Source organism: Argiope bruennichi, chromosome 9 (genome assembly GCF_947563725.1).
Source record: "Argiope bruennichi chromosome 9, qqArgBrue1.1, whole genome shotgun sequence".
Classification (NCBI taxonomy): Eukaryota; Metazoa; Arthropoda; class Arachnida; order Araneae; family Araneidae; genus Argiope; species Argiope bruennichi.
This window is the reverse complement of record NC_079159.1, coordinates 119,510,868-119,527,019: the sequence shown is the minus strand read 5'-3', so window position 1 is coordinate 119,527,019 and position 16,152 is coordinate 119,510,868.

The following is a 16,152-nucleotide window of genomic DNA, read 5'->3' as shown; positions in this document are numbered from 1 at the left end:
AGTATAATACACATTGTTTTGTAAACTTCATCTTTTATTCCAAGCTTGTGATAGGCCTGATATATACATTCTCCTTTTTTAGTCTTATGCAATTCTATGTCCCTGGATGGATGAATAGAACAAAATTTGGCACATATGTTGTTAGTATCTAGATGGATTTACTATGTTATTAGAAAGTTGTCTACCTAAAGGAGTAAATAATGACTATGCAAAAAACTGTTTTTACAATTGGGGGTCTAACTTTGCAACGTTACTAATTACTGTTTGATTTTTCTTTAATTTTCAAACTGCTTTTCATAGTTATTGTGCGGGTGTGCTTAATTATAAGCAAAATTAGCGGACTATATTTTCTTGAAATAGTTTTATTGCGAATGGGTTGAGGCGTATTCGATTCCCATTAGCGAGAGCATCACCAAGGCATTGCGATTGGCGGAGAGTTCTGTCGCCATGGCGAATTACACACACTACGGAACAGTTATTTTAAAACACAATATTTTTTTAGCTTTTTTGTTGTTTAAATATTAAACTTTTGTTTCATTGTTTAGTCACATTTATAATTTGTATATTTTTACATATTTTAAAGTTATATTTAGACAGTTGTTATCTGCAGGCATTTTCACATTTACTTCAAAATTTAGAATAATTATCTTTTGAAATGTGGACCAAATAATTTTTTAGCACTTTTAAAATTGTTGCAATTTATTTTTAACTCTTTGACCCTAATTTTATTGCAGCATTTTACATTTTATTGCACCAGTTTCAAAGGCATACTTTTTAAAATGTGTGTAAAAGACATTTCCATCAGACCTAACAGACATCTTTGCATCAGTTTTTGGTCTCATCTTAATGTAGAGTTTCAGATCATAGAAATCTGTTTTTGTCATTTCAAGCTGAATTTTGTTTAAACGCTTAAATTACTTTTATGTATCTTAAGATTTTGTTTAGAGCTAATTAATGATATGTTGCATTGGAGTTTCACTCATTAAAAATATAACTCCTTTAGATGAATTTTGAAAAGGGGGAAAAAAAGAAACACTCTCCTGAAGTGGAATTTGAAAATAACTAGCAATATTGACCACTTAAATAGGCCTTGTTGACATTAGCCTATGTTACATTGAAAATCAATCAAATGACAGATTCCAGGCTCACTGCTGCAAATTGACTTAGAATGAGATGTTTGCATTGCTAAGTTGAAACAACGGCACTGTGTTGCACAATAAGCTATATTTAATGCAACCAGTAAAGAAAAAAAAAAAAATAGCACTGGCCTTTTTTCCCCCCTTTTCGTAGATTGTTTTGTGTAGGCAGTCATTCTTAAAGCTGCTTGCTTTTTAAAATGATAGTTTGATTGTATAAGTAGCATATTGACTATGCTCAGTTAGTCTTCTTGAAGATTATAGTTTCAGTCTCTTGTAAATCAAAGTAAAAATTTAAGATTCTGCTACGACCTTTGCATTTTTGATTGATTCATCAATTCCACCTAATGATTTTCATATCTGTCTTTGTTGCACATTAAATCTTTTTTAGCGACTGGAGAAATAAAGGAACTATGAATACCTATGCCGTGAAGAGAAAGCAGTAGTGCGTTTATACCACTTTTTAAAGTAAAAATAATACGGGCTGAAAAAAATCCTATTTAAGGTGCCATTTATCTCAATAAAATCATTGAGAATGCGATAATTATATATCATCTCAAGTTCCATCGTCACTATATCATTGATTTTTTTTTTTTTTTTTGTCATGAATCGTACACCCGCATGATCTTTTTTAATTGCTGCTTTTCATTTATCATAGTTCAACCATACGATGTCTCTCTCGAAATATCTCTCGTTTAGTTTCAAAACAGGTGTTCGACCAGTTTGTGCGGCACCTTTCTTGAATTGCTGGTGCATTTAGGAAAACGGTATCCTTTATCTGCTGATAGGTTATTCTCCCATCTTCACCAAACCTTTACCTCGTGACAGTAACGTTTTCCTCCATAACTGCTATTCGTGTCCTTTCTGCACCTTGGAAAGTAAAGTTACTTTCCGTACCAACGGATTATATTCGTATCATGTGGATAAATATCACCTAATGTAAGGGTTCTTTCTTCTAGGTACACATGAAATTACGTCATAAAAGTACCATATCTCAGTGTGTGAGGGCGGTACCATAGCAAGTATTTCAATCATAGCTAATAAATGATTGAGCGCACAGACTTAGAGCAGCGAATACTGTGCAAGTATGGGCATATTTCAGCAATTAGCAACAAGCAGTTTCCTGCGATTCATTATTGTATGTATGGACATTCATCGCTATTTATGGACAAACATTTCTATTTTTTAAATTTTCGTTTGAATGCAAGAACTAGTATCTCTCTAGACGACTCTTCTCGAATTCCTGGTGCATTTCGTGAAATGCTATATCTGCTAATTGATCAATCTTCAAGCATTTCCCCTCACGGTTGTAATTTTTACTGTTTACCTTCATAGCTGTTCGTGTCCTTTCCTTAGAAAGTAAAATTAGCCTCCGTACCTCCTGACTATAATCGTATGATGTGGATAATCATCACCTAGTCTAATGTGCTCTTTCTTCTAATCACTGGTCTGTTTAAATCACGTCTGAAGTTACACTGTAAACATGCCTCGAGATGAGATAGCAAGCACTTCAAAAAATCGCAGCGAATGAATGACTGATTCCATAGGTTACGCATCATCCATAGGTTGCCATTACAGCATGTAGCAACAAGCAGTTTCTTGCCCTTTATTGTTGCACCATACTGCAAAACTTCCCTGTACTCTTTATATAAGCAAACATTAAAAAAAAAAAAAAAAATCATGTGAATGCAATAATTAGTCTATCTGGAAAGTGCAGAGATTCTCTTGTAAGCTGTTATTCATTCGTTTACCGGATGTTTATAATTTTTCCCCCTTGTTGATACTCATTTCGTCGGTATGCATCTAAACGATCTGCATTATTTTTAGAGAAAGATGAAGTCTCATATTCAACGCCCTTCTCCGTCTAAAGGATTTAGACATTTATTAAATGGCGAAACTAATATTCAGCCATTGCGTTAAAAAAAAGTTTATTAATTTGAGCTTTTTTGCAATTCCTTTTTGTAAATTATATTCTTGTCAGAATGCAAGCATCTTGAATTTTTGTATGTGTCATTTTCGTAAAATATTGTCATGTGTAGTGAAAAGGCTACAGGAATTATTTTATTTTCATTAGTTAATTTTGTAAAATAGAAAGTTGTGAGGGGACTGCATATCCATGATGTCTCTGGCATTTATGAAAATGCCAATGAGAAGCAAGAAATTTTATTACATTCAAAATTCCGTAAATAAATAATTTACGGAAGTTGCATACAGTTGACCTTTTGCTAATTTTACTAATTGTACCCATCTGGACACCGCATTAGATCTCGAGTTTAGTTCAGCGGTATTGCATGCATTTTCAGAAAGTGCAAAATTAAATAAAAAAATTTAGAAGCTACTTTTTTCTTACTTGTCAGTATATTACAGTATACAAAACTAAAATATTGCCATTCTCTATAAATTCAGATAATCTCTATAATCCAGATCTTCCTCGGCTAGAAAAAATATTTTTATTTAGTATATGGTTATATTATCAAAATTGTTGATCTGTATCATATTTTGAACTAAATCTGATCAGATTGGTAGATTGTCTGCCAGTCTGAAAATTATAACTGAGAAATGTAGCGTCTCAGATAAATGAAACTTTTTATGTGTTCTTTCCTCCAAAATTGTTTTCTGATGGAAGAAACGAACTGCTTACACAATTGTTTTCATTATACTACGAAGTATTATGGTGGTCTTATAACGGGCTGAGTACACTCAGCCCGTTATAAGACGGCCAGTAGGCAGCGCATGCGTAGAAAGACTGAAAAATGTTGTTCCGTCCATGGCAAGTATTTGTCTCGACGGGACAACAACATGACTTTGTATTGTATTTTTTTTTTTTTTCTTATTGTACATGCGTTTATAGATTATGATTTATTTATTTTTTTGCGTCAAAAAATTGATCACTTATCATAGATTAATTCCGACATTTTTTGTTCTTTCTACTGCGAGGTTGTGTTTTTTTCCCTTCATTTTGTTTACCATTTTTTTCTATAGTTTTCCAAATTTAGGTTATGTTAAGCTTTTTTTTTATATATATATATTTTACCATGTTTCTTTCTGTAAATATAAATCATTTTAATGCGATACGCAGTTGAAAGTAAATTGCAGGGAAATACGCAGTTGAAAGTAAATTGGCTATAAATTGCCAAAACAGCAATTTATAGCCAAGCATTGAATATCCGAGTCTATCTTATGAAATAGTGGCAAGCATAAATCAGTTCTTTTTTGCGCGTGCTTTGTCTTATTGGCCGTCTTATAACTGGACGAGTGTAAACCCACCTTTATAATAAATATATCATCTTAAGAAAGTATGGGAGAAAATCGAAGGGGCAACACTTCCATCAGGTTTCTCCCCCTACCCCTTACCTCCAAATAGTTAGATTTTTAAAACCTTAAAAAAAAGAGCTAAATTTAAAAAAATAAATCCGAACGAGCATCTAAAGTCGTCCTTGCTTTGCCAGTATAACTCACTCAGACGAAAGCTCTTTTTGTATAGAAAATATAATCAGAAAGTATATCCTAATGATGCGCTGCCCTTTAGTTGATGTATTCCGATGGCCCATTTATCGCTAGATTGTCAGTTATCTACAATGTCTAATTTTTTCTTTTAATTTAAATTTTAAACAAACAATGCGTTTCAATGTAAATTAAATATGCTATCGTAGATTTCGATTAAAAAAAAGAGTCCTATCCACTGATACCTTCTTCATATAGGCTTTGTATTAGTTCAGAACAGGGATATTGACAAAATTAAAATATAGGTATAAAATAGTATGCATTTTTGCTATTAAACTGTGGTATTATTTTGCAACTAAATTTATTGGTAGCAAAATAATATGTGAAAATAAAAGTTACAATAATATAATTAATAAATTATACTATGCTATGATTTTGTTACGATTTAAATATCACTGGAAGAAATAAAAGCTTCAAAGAAAAAAAAGATGGAAAAACGCCTTGATAGTTTTGAATGGCTAGAAATAGAAACTAAGAGTCTGTGATGCCGTGTAATGCCATGAAATAAATTGATGTTTGTCTCTCTCTGTATTAGATATGAAATTCTTGTTTTTATGATATCAGTCGTTATAAAATATAATCTATATTTGATATGCTTAATACATTTGTAGTATTTTTTTTATCAAAATTTGTTTTATATAATTTTAAAACATTGAATTTGTGAACCTTGCCAGCTCTACTTTTCGTGGCAAACTACCTTCGGTATTTTTTTCCATCATTTTTTTAAATAACTGTATGATGTGTAACTTTCTGACATTTTTATTCCTTTTATATTAAATTTATTTTTTAGTCATTCCAGATTGTTGTGATAACACAAAAGTTGTGCCAAATAGTTTAGTTTTGTGATCTTTTCATTGATATAAACCTGATCATTAAAAATTAATTTGTGCGATTTCAAACGAGGAAGCGCATTAAATCCCAAAGGAGGAAGTACTTAATAAAGATGCACAGCAGAGAAAATAGGCAATTGGGGAGGAAAATGATTCTTCCAAGTTATACAGAAAAGATCTGTCAGCCTGTATTAGCGAAATAAAACCGTACAAGGAAACAGGATATCCAAGTCATTTTTCTGCTTTAGAGATATTTGTAATTAATCATGATATTATACAGAATTAGGCATCGCAGAAAGTTTCAGCTTGATTATCTTGAAAGAATTAAGTGGAATCCCACTTAAGGAGCGTAATTCGTTCCGGAATTTCACTTGTAATGTGTAGCACTTGTTATGCATAATTTTTTACCATAGAAATTCATTTAAAATAGGACGATGTGTTGTTACATTCCGAAAAAATATTCAAATTCATTCATAATTATTTTTATAATGCATTTGTTTTCAGTTATACTTCAAAATGTGGCGAAAATGAAGTAGAGCATTATTGGTTTCCAACGTGTAATGCTATATGAATCCCATATTTTCAGCATCTTCCTTATTTCACTGGAAGGTTGTTGCTCTACTGAGACTGTCATTTCTCCCTCTCTTAGTCAAATCTCACTCGAAACTTTTTGCTGTGACAAAGAATGCAATGCAAGTTCTTCGATAGCTCTGGCTATGTTCTTCAACAGCTCATCGATGTCCGTGCTATCCATCTCTAGCCCCATAATCTGGGTCAAAGACAAAATTTCGTCGATTAAGGTTCCACACGCACTTGCTAATCCTCTCCCCCCTGAGTAGCGTTCTACAACACTATCCGGTAAAAACTTCTTCTATGTAAGTCTGAGGGTTCTCTTCGAACAAGCGCTCAGCACAGATTGATACAAACAAAGCCAGTATGTGATGTCACGGTGTATCCTCGCTGCTCGTTTTGCGAAACATCGCTCGTCAATCGAGTCACTTTTTAACATTTTATTTTGCTCATTATGCGAGGTGCTTCTCAAGCGATATTTGATTTACTTCGGTTGAAAAATCTTATGATATTTTTGTTCGTTTTTTTGCATTTGGTGCAATGAAGCATACTCTAATTTTACTACTTACCCGTTTCATTTTATAATTAAGATAACATAACGTATATGAGATGAATAGGAACATAGGAAGAGAAAAATAGGATACCGCATCACTAGAGAATACTTTTTATTTATTTATTTTTAGAATTAGTAATCTTGACCAAAAATTGATAGTTTCCAGCATTGATCTAATTCTCAGAAAAAAGGATTTGTGGATAATTATTAGAAATAGATAAGTGAAACAAATGAGAATTTTACTTAATTTAGAAGATAAAAAATCTGATTTAAAACTAACAGTTTTAAATTAAAAGTTCTTAATACATAGAAAAAATCCTTGTCTGAGCAGTTTGAAATTTTCATCCAATTACACATAACAGAACCTCTCATGTCTTTAAGTCTTGTAGTTAATAACGATTCTCGTGAATTTGAGGTTATCGAAAAATATTCCAGCATCTGACAGCTTTCTTGAAAAATATATTCAGTGATGCTAATTTCAGATTTCGGTTTAATTTTATTAGAAACATGTTGAATTTTCTAATTAAATCTGATGAAATTTACCACCAATTTGAGATTTCATTTTATGTTCCAAAGTTTCTACACAGAAGATTGACCTTTCTCTAAATTGAATCTAGAGATTCAAGGGATATTCTCAATAATTAGAAATTCTGCCTCTTAAAATGGATATCAGAATTTTTAGAACATTTATTATTGCCTCTTAATATTACATTCACACACGTTAAAGATGCAGTGGGAAAATTGGCATCGTAACAGAACCATGCCTGCAGTTCAATTCACAATTATTAAAATTTCAGAATTACTCTTTGAAACAGATTTTTATTGTTTAAATCTTCATATCTGTTTTTAAAATTTGGAACTGTATTAATTCCATTGTTCAGGAAATAAATTTACTTGAATTGTTTTTTTTTCAAAATGAACTGAAATATCTTCCCTTTATACTTCAATGTTTTTTTTATATCTTTTGATTTGATTTTCACAAAACAAAATAAAATTGTTATTCTAGCAGACCATTTTTTGCAATTCTATTAAATTCCTTTTTTTTTTTTTATTTATTGTGCATTGTGTTCCAACCTAGATATCCTCTCGCCATCCCATATATTTTTCAACCATAAAATCGGGTGTTTTTGAGCAAGCATATCAATAAACGTCAAATAATTACTTTTCAAAAATGGTTTTACTAAAACTTAACAAAATTCAATTTCTATCCAAATTTCTTTAAGTATTCTAGCATTTATTGGACAGTTATGTATATTAAATAATTACGTACTAAATCTTCCTTTTGTTTCCTTATTCGCTTTTTTTTTTGGGTGGAAAAAAAAATGATCGGCACGCCCGGCCAATCAGTTAAAAAATCCAGAATTTGGGAAAGCATTGTTTGATCACCATACCTGATCATCATGATGATTAATAACTTACTTATCATAATGGTAATAACTGTTATGATGTGATTTACAATAAGATACAAAGAAATTGTTTAACCTATCAACATAAAAGTCAGTACTCAAATTTTGCAAATGAAGCTTTGAACCCGTTTTCTTTATTCAGAATTGTGTGTCGCTGAAGTGTCTTTAAAGCTTTGACTTCGGGGCACACAGGCCCCCAAGTCCAGACTCAATTCCACCAACGAACCACCGTGAAAGCTTGTTTAGTATGTGCTAAATCTGTCGAGACCAAAAAGTATTCCACTGGCGTGGCATGTAAGCTTAAGAATGGGCTGTCAACTCAGACGCTATCTTCTGAGCGTCAATCTGAGAGCAGTTCAGAATGACGTGGTCTATCCCAAAATACCCTAACGTTGCTTCCATCCCATAGTAACGTTGTTAGTATAAATATTGGCAGGTTGATGCATGTATTCCCGCAAACTAGGGCAAGGTTATTTTTCCTTTTTTTTAGAATCTGTAAGTTGGTTCGAAACATTCTTCATCCCCTTGTTTTCTTTCGCCTCTTTTTTTCTTAGATCTTTCATTTTCTCTTATCCTTTCTCTTGTTTTATTTCTTATTAATTACGCCGCAATTTTCTTTCCGAGTGCTTCTTTTTCAGGCGGATTAGTTTGGAAAAAATTCTTTTTATTTATTGAGTGTTACATTTTTTCTAAGGTGAATTCCTATGGAAGGATATGATCTTTGAGGGTGCATGCTAATATTTAAAGCGGAAAGTCTAACTACATGAATTAAATAAAAATCAAGATAAATCTCACAATTTGCAATACGTTACAATTTGGCCCATTCCATGATTTCGAGCATTTTTGTTGATTAATAAAATATATTTCGATAAAAAAAATTAAATTCGTTTCTAAAACTTAATACATAGAAAAAATAAATAAATAAAAATAGCAAATTTATCTTACTCCATATTTTTTTCTTTCCATTCAGTAGCTAAAACGGAATCTATGTTCACCACTTTTTACTATCCGTCTCCATTGGGCACTAACTATGTTAATGTAATAGGCTCTGTCAAAAGAATCATTTTTAACGAAAATTCTGATTAAACATTTTAAAATATCTCTGCGTAAAGTGCATGTTGCAACTTGCCTTAGGCTCTCCTACTAAGCAACTGCTTGGAAATTCAGTCCATTCATTAATTAATGACATCAGACCATTCATGAATTCATTAAATTTACTGCATTCAAACGGATCAAATATTCGATTTTTTAAAACTAGAATGAAATCCATTGGGTTAATTACTTACATATATGCATATATCTGTAGAACGGTTTTAGATTTTCCAAAACTTTTTGTAAGCAATTAATTAATGGCAAAAGCAACATAAAATAATGAAAAGTAGGCGACCTTTGTTGATTTGCAGCAGACGGTATCACAATAAAATTCAATTTCTTCCAAAATTTGAATAAATAAAATCTTTAATAAATTAAATACAGAGAGAAAAACGACAATTAAAAAACTGTCGTTTTAAAAAGCAAGGACTACTAGGAAAGATTTAATATTATTAAAGCTTAGTTTTTAAGTCAAAATTCTCATATCTTGCTAGAAGAAAAAACTGCGGCAATTTCATACACGTGCTTTTTATATGCCTCTAACAGAACAGAAATCAAAGTACTTGAAGCTCCCGATAAAACTGTGTCATTCCCTTATGTAAGGCTAGCTGGTGAAGTTAAGTGCTCGCCACTTGTTAAAGAGTTTAACCTTAATAACTCAATCTTAGTCTGTTGCCTCTTATTTTATTTTATTGCAGTAGGGAAGGTTTGCAAAGCTGTTTATTTCAAAAATAGCAAGCAAAAAAAGAGGGAGAGAGAAAAGAAGTTCCGTTAATAAAAGCAATGAAAAAAATTCTGTAAAATAATAAATTGAGATTTAAATTGTATTCGGTTGTAATTGAACTTATTTAAATTAAATTCTTCATAAAACTCCATCAGGGAGCTCTATGAAGAACTCGTGCCCGGTCTTGTCGATTTACAGGTTAAACGTTACGCCGATATTGCTACTTTTTCCGTTTGGTCCGCAGTCTCACATTGATGTTCTCGGTGTTTAGAATTCATTTTATACACAAGATTTTTGCAGTTTTTTAATGAAACCCATTAAAATATTTTGATATGGAAAATTTAGGCGTTTTATTAACTTATTAATAGAGTGTATTTTGTTTTTGTTTTTTATCATATTTTATATTGTCAGTCACTGGCGACTGTCGCTGTCTGTACTGAAAATTCAGTGTCAGCCACCGATGACTGATGTTGAGCTTAATGTGTTAAAGTCATTAACATATTATAATGCAAAGTAATGCTATTCACACAAAATAGACCGCACTAATGAAGGTTAAATAAGGTGTCAATAAATTATGCTAACACCCACCCTAATATACTTTTAATATCAATCTATTTACCTGAGTATCTGTATTTTCACTGGCTAGTGCTTTCAGAAGGTAACGCTTTAATTGCCATTTGTTGCCAAATCATCTGATAAAATAAAATTGATTTCAATGCAGTTTATTTATTGCTTCTCGAATTAGGATATGTTGCATATAATGTGTGTGAAAAGCCTGTGAAAAATTAGACTATCTGTCAATTTTATCGTCCTTTTGTTATCATAGAGCAAGCGTACACTTTTTATACGTGGATTGTACATTTATTAAGCACATAATTATTATTATGTAAATAAATGACTTTCATAATTATTATTATGTAAATAAATGACTTTTTTTTATGCCAGCAGAGAGTAGGCAAGTATTCCGCCTCAATAAATGACTAAAGAACACTGCATTGTTTGCGACTCTCAACTAATTGAATTCTCATCTCTATTAATATTTAAGATTAATGCGGTCTGTGTTAGTGCTTTACAGGCCAGATTGTTTAAAAGACAGCTAGCTATCAAATGTGATGCATATGTACCTTGGAGGGTGGAAATGTGTACCTAGAATGATATTTTGAAATTTTTATTAGAATTTTAATTAATTAAAATTTAAGTTGAGTTTTGGCGTTTTTCCGCGATAATTTCCGAAAATATTATTATACAAAAATAAATTTTACATCGTTTCAAAGTTTAAAAAAAATATTTTTTTAATTATACCAATTTGATAATCATGTAAATCTTTCTTGTATTTTGGCAATTGTTTAAAAAAAAATATTTTTTGATCAATTTCCATCAATTGATTACATTGTTGCTCTGAAATTCAAATTGTTTTCATTGTTTCATCACATGCCAATATTAACATCATTTTTACCGCAAGATCTCTTCTCTTGTTGAAAGCTAAAATAGGAAATTTCTATTTTATAAATGCATAGTTATAAGACGAGTGAAAAGTTACTGTGAAAGTTAGAAGATAGATGAGCTGGATATTTATGTTTTGAATAGCGCTCTGTTTTTATGGCAGCTCTTTATCAAATGTACAAGAACAAAAAAAAAGAACTTAAATTAGAGAATTAAAATACCATGAATTTAACGTCTGAATAATTTGGTAGAATGAAGGAATTATTTCTTAATGATTTATCTAAAATTAAATATAAGCAATATTTCTGGCAAGCCGTTGGTCGCCAGAGGCGACTATTTTAAAATAAAATAATATCTGTAAGCGAGTTTCGATTTTTAAGGGATTTAGTACAATCCAAATGTGCATACGTATAAAAATTCATTAGTGAATTTAAAAAAATGCGAAATTATTTTCTTTAAATATCGTAAGGGCGCTTTTAGCTGCTTTCCAATGATACTATAAAAAATTCAGAAATTGGTTTAATTTAATAATTATATTTCTGGTATCAAGTCTTGTTAAGTAGCAAGATACATCAATTCCCAATTGTGTTCATTTATCAGACCTTTTTAAGCGGTAGTTGTTTTGATTCTTTGGACAAGACAAAGTCTTAGATTTATCATATAAAAACTGTTCAAGAGCCCTGTAATATGATTGCAGACTCGTCAACTCCATTCCCAAGCAGCAAAAGATCGTTGGCCAACCATTGGCCAAGCATCGCCCCACGGAACGAGCGAGATTGGGGCGAGATCGGAGGCGATCTCGCCCCGACATTGGTCATGTCCCCCGGCGGTTCGCCGCGCGATGGTCGCCCCGACTTGTTTTCGACTAATTTGCCGATCCTTTGGCGACTTGTTATTATCACGGGCGACGTTATACCAAGCATTTCGCGACCTGTTTTATCAATGGGCGACCCAATACCAATCATTTCCCGATGTGTTTTAACAATCGGCGACCCAATACCAATCATTTCCCCATGTGTTTTAACAATCGGCGACCCAATACCAATCATTTCCCCTTGTGTTTTACCAATGGGCGACCCAATACCAATCATTTCCCCATGTGTTTTAACAATCGGCGACCCAATACCAATCATTTCCCCATGTGTTTTAGCAATGGGCGACCCAATACCAATCATTTCCCCATGTATTTTAGCAATGGGCAACCAAATGCCAATCAATAGGCAATTTATTTCTGAACACTTGCTGGTGTCAAATTGAAATATTAGTTTAATGGTTATTCAATTTTCTCAAACTCTAGAAACTAGTGTCATAATATTTAAAACTATCATACTTTCAAAATTTTGTCAAAAGCCTGAAAATACGAGATATTTTGAATAGTTTACTTTTCTTTTTTACCTATTAATAATAGTGTTTGTTATTTATTTTGATAAATTTAAAATTCCATAAAATACTTGTTTTCGATAAAAATTCATGGAAAATGTCATTCTAACAATTCTTCCAGCTTTTTTTTAATTATTATTATAGCATAGATTTTACCACAATTTTACCCTATAAAATGTTTAAATGACATTTTTTTACTGTTCTTTAAAAAAAAATAAACAAATGTTAAAATTATCTGAAATAATTTTAAATTTGATTCCCTGAACATCTATCTACATATAAGATTTATTTCCTTCATTGATATTTCCTATTTATTTTCATTGTTTAATGCATGGGAAGAAATGTTAACATAATCATAGTTTCAATTATATAATTAATCAGTATGATTTTAACTGATATTAGAAATTTAAAAGTAGATGTATTATATATATTGCCTATATCATTTGTTTTTAAAAGCTATTTTATAAAAATTCGAAACAGAAAAATATATAATTCCTATTAAAAAAAAATATATATATATTTTTTTCTTACTATACACACTTTTATGTTGCTTAATGTGAGCAATAAACAAATAATTCCTAAAGAATAATGAATAAAACACAAATTCCTATTTTAACACCCTAAAATTTAATGCATTGGTTAAAAATAGTTTCAAACACTAAATTATATAATTCCTATTATATGTTTCTTCAATAGAAAATATTTTACAAGCACAAATTATTAAGTTACTTCAAATTTCTAATATTTTCATAATTTATGTTTAGTGAGGTTTAGATTCATAGCAAAATAACAAAATTTGATCAATGTTAAACCCCGAATATTTCACAAATATGTTTCATAAAAATTCCATATACAAAAATGTAACGCTTCTTTCAATTTTACTGATTCTATTTACCATTGACTTTACAAAATTACTTCATGAAGAAATTTTATACCTCATTATAAATTTTAGTGTTAGCTAATGTCCAATAGATAACATTTTACAAGCACAAAATAATAATTTACTTCAAATTTCTAATATTTTTTTTATTATCTATGATTAGTTTGGTTTTATGGCACAAGAATTAAATTTGATCTTTGATTAACACTGAATATTTCTCAAAAATTCCATACACAAAAATGCAGCACTTCTTTCAATTCTACAAAATTCCTTATATTTACTATTAACATGTAAAGTTTCTTCAAGTTGTAGAAATTTTACACATTATAAATGTTAGTGTCGGTTGGTGTCCAACATACAACATTTTACAAGCACAAATTAATAATTTACTTCAAATTTCTAATATTTTCTTGATCTATATTTAGTTGTTTGGTTTTGTAGCACAAGAACCAAATTTAATTAATGATTAACACTGAATATTTCACAAAAATTCCATACCCAAACATGGAACACTTCTTCCCATTATAGGAAATTTTATTTACTATTAATTTACAGAGTTACTTCATATTGCATTAATTTTAAACCTCATTATAAATGTTAGTGTTAGCTAATATTCAATAAACAACAATTTACAAGCACAAACTTACTTCTTATTTAATAACTTACTTCAAATTTCTAATATTTTCATAATTTATGTTTAGTGAGGTTTAGATTTGTGGCAAAATAACCAAATTTGATCTATGATTAACTCTGAATATTTGAAAAATATGTTTCACAAAAATTCCATGCACAAAAATACAACACTTCTTTTACTTATACGAAATCTTATTATTAACTTACAAAGTTACTTTATAGTGTAGAAATTTTATACCTTATTACAAATGTTAGTGTTAGCTAATGTCCAATTGATAACATTTTACAAGCACAAATTAACAATTTACTTCAAATTTCTAATTTTTTTTTTTTAAATCTATGATTAGTTTGGTTTTGTTTCATGGCACAAGAACCAAATTTGATCTATGATGAACTCTGAATATTTTACAAAAACTTCATACCTAAAAATGTAAACACTACTTTCAATTATACAAAATTTCTTTAGACAAATATTTTTTTAATTATTATTTTCTCCCCTCTTTATTTTTAGGAGAAAAGAAAAACAACTATGCAAAACAATTTATTTACAAAGACCTTCATTAAATAATATTTTAGAAATACAAAGTAAAATAATAATTTACTTGAAATTTTTTACTGAATTTTCTGTAATGACTTATACACCCAAGCAAAATCCTGAAACTATGACTTATAATTTAGAAGAATAAATAATATTGACACAAAGTAATTTATAAAAAATTTATTTAAACTTTATTTATTATGTAATACTTGAAGAGTTTGAAATTTCTAAAAATCCACACACATTTATATAAATATTCTATATATGTATAACTGAATCTTCAGCTACATATAAAAAATTATACATTTATTTATACATTTCATTTTTCCTTTTTGCTGAACCTAGAAAACAATTATAATAGTAATTGAGATTTCGCTTCATTTAAAAGTACAAATAAAACAATTGTTGACAAGTGGACATGAGTAATTAAAAAGCAAAAGTCTTATAGAACTTCATAAGCATAATATTTTTGTTCTGATACTGGACTGTGTAAGCAAACTTTATAATAATGTTTAGGATAATAAAGAAAAAAAAAAAACTCATACTAATGGGAGTAAAATTTATGTTACTGTTATATGAAATGCGAAATACTTTGAAACTATTCATATAAGAGAACTCAAAAGTGCCTGCATAATCTCAAGTTTAAAAGTTTTTTTTTTTTTTTTGAAGTTTAAAATAAATACATTCTGCTAAACTTTTTTTTAGCCTCATGTCAAAATAAAAATAATTACACAAATGTTATTTCAATACCAAAATATAAAAATGTTATTTCAATACCAAAATATAAAAATGTTATTTAATACTTTATTAAACTTCTTTCATAGAAAAATTGTAAATGAAAAGGAAAATTAACTAAGCTAAATAGAATTAAAATCACTTGAATTGTCAGTCTGAAAAAATAATGAGGTTGCCATTAAAAAAATTTATTCAAATTATATAGAAAAATAAAATTTGTACAAAACAAAATTTATGCCTTTCTAATTAAGGCAAATAAGTTTTCAGATAAAAAAAAATCAGAAATTAAAATTTACCTACTTGTCATTCAAGCCTATCACATTGCAACATTTTGAAGTTTTACTACATTTTTCACGAAAAGACATTACATATTTTGGCACTTAAACACATACATCTGATAAATCCTTGATTGCTTCCACTGCTCTGAGTAATTGCAACTGACCAGAGAGAAATTTTGTGATTTGGAATATCTTCAATTCTAAACAAGTTCTTAGGATATAAAGTGAATTGGGACATATAATTGTTTTAAATTTCCTTCTGATGTTCCAAGTAGGTAGAAACCATACTCCGTCACATTAATTATAACTTCCAATATTTTGCTCTTTCTTGAAGTCAGGAATAGAAACTTGCACAGTAGTTTCCAAAAAAATATTGAGAAATTTTTTTTTTGTTTATATTTATAGATCAATTTTAAAATTTATTTTATCTTTAATTGCATTTTCAGTTTT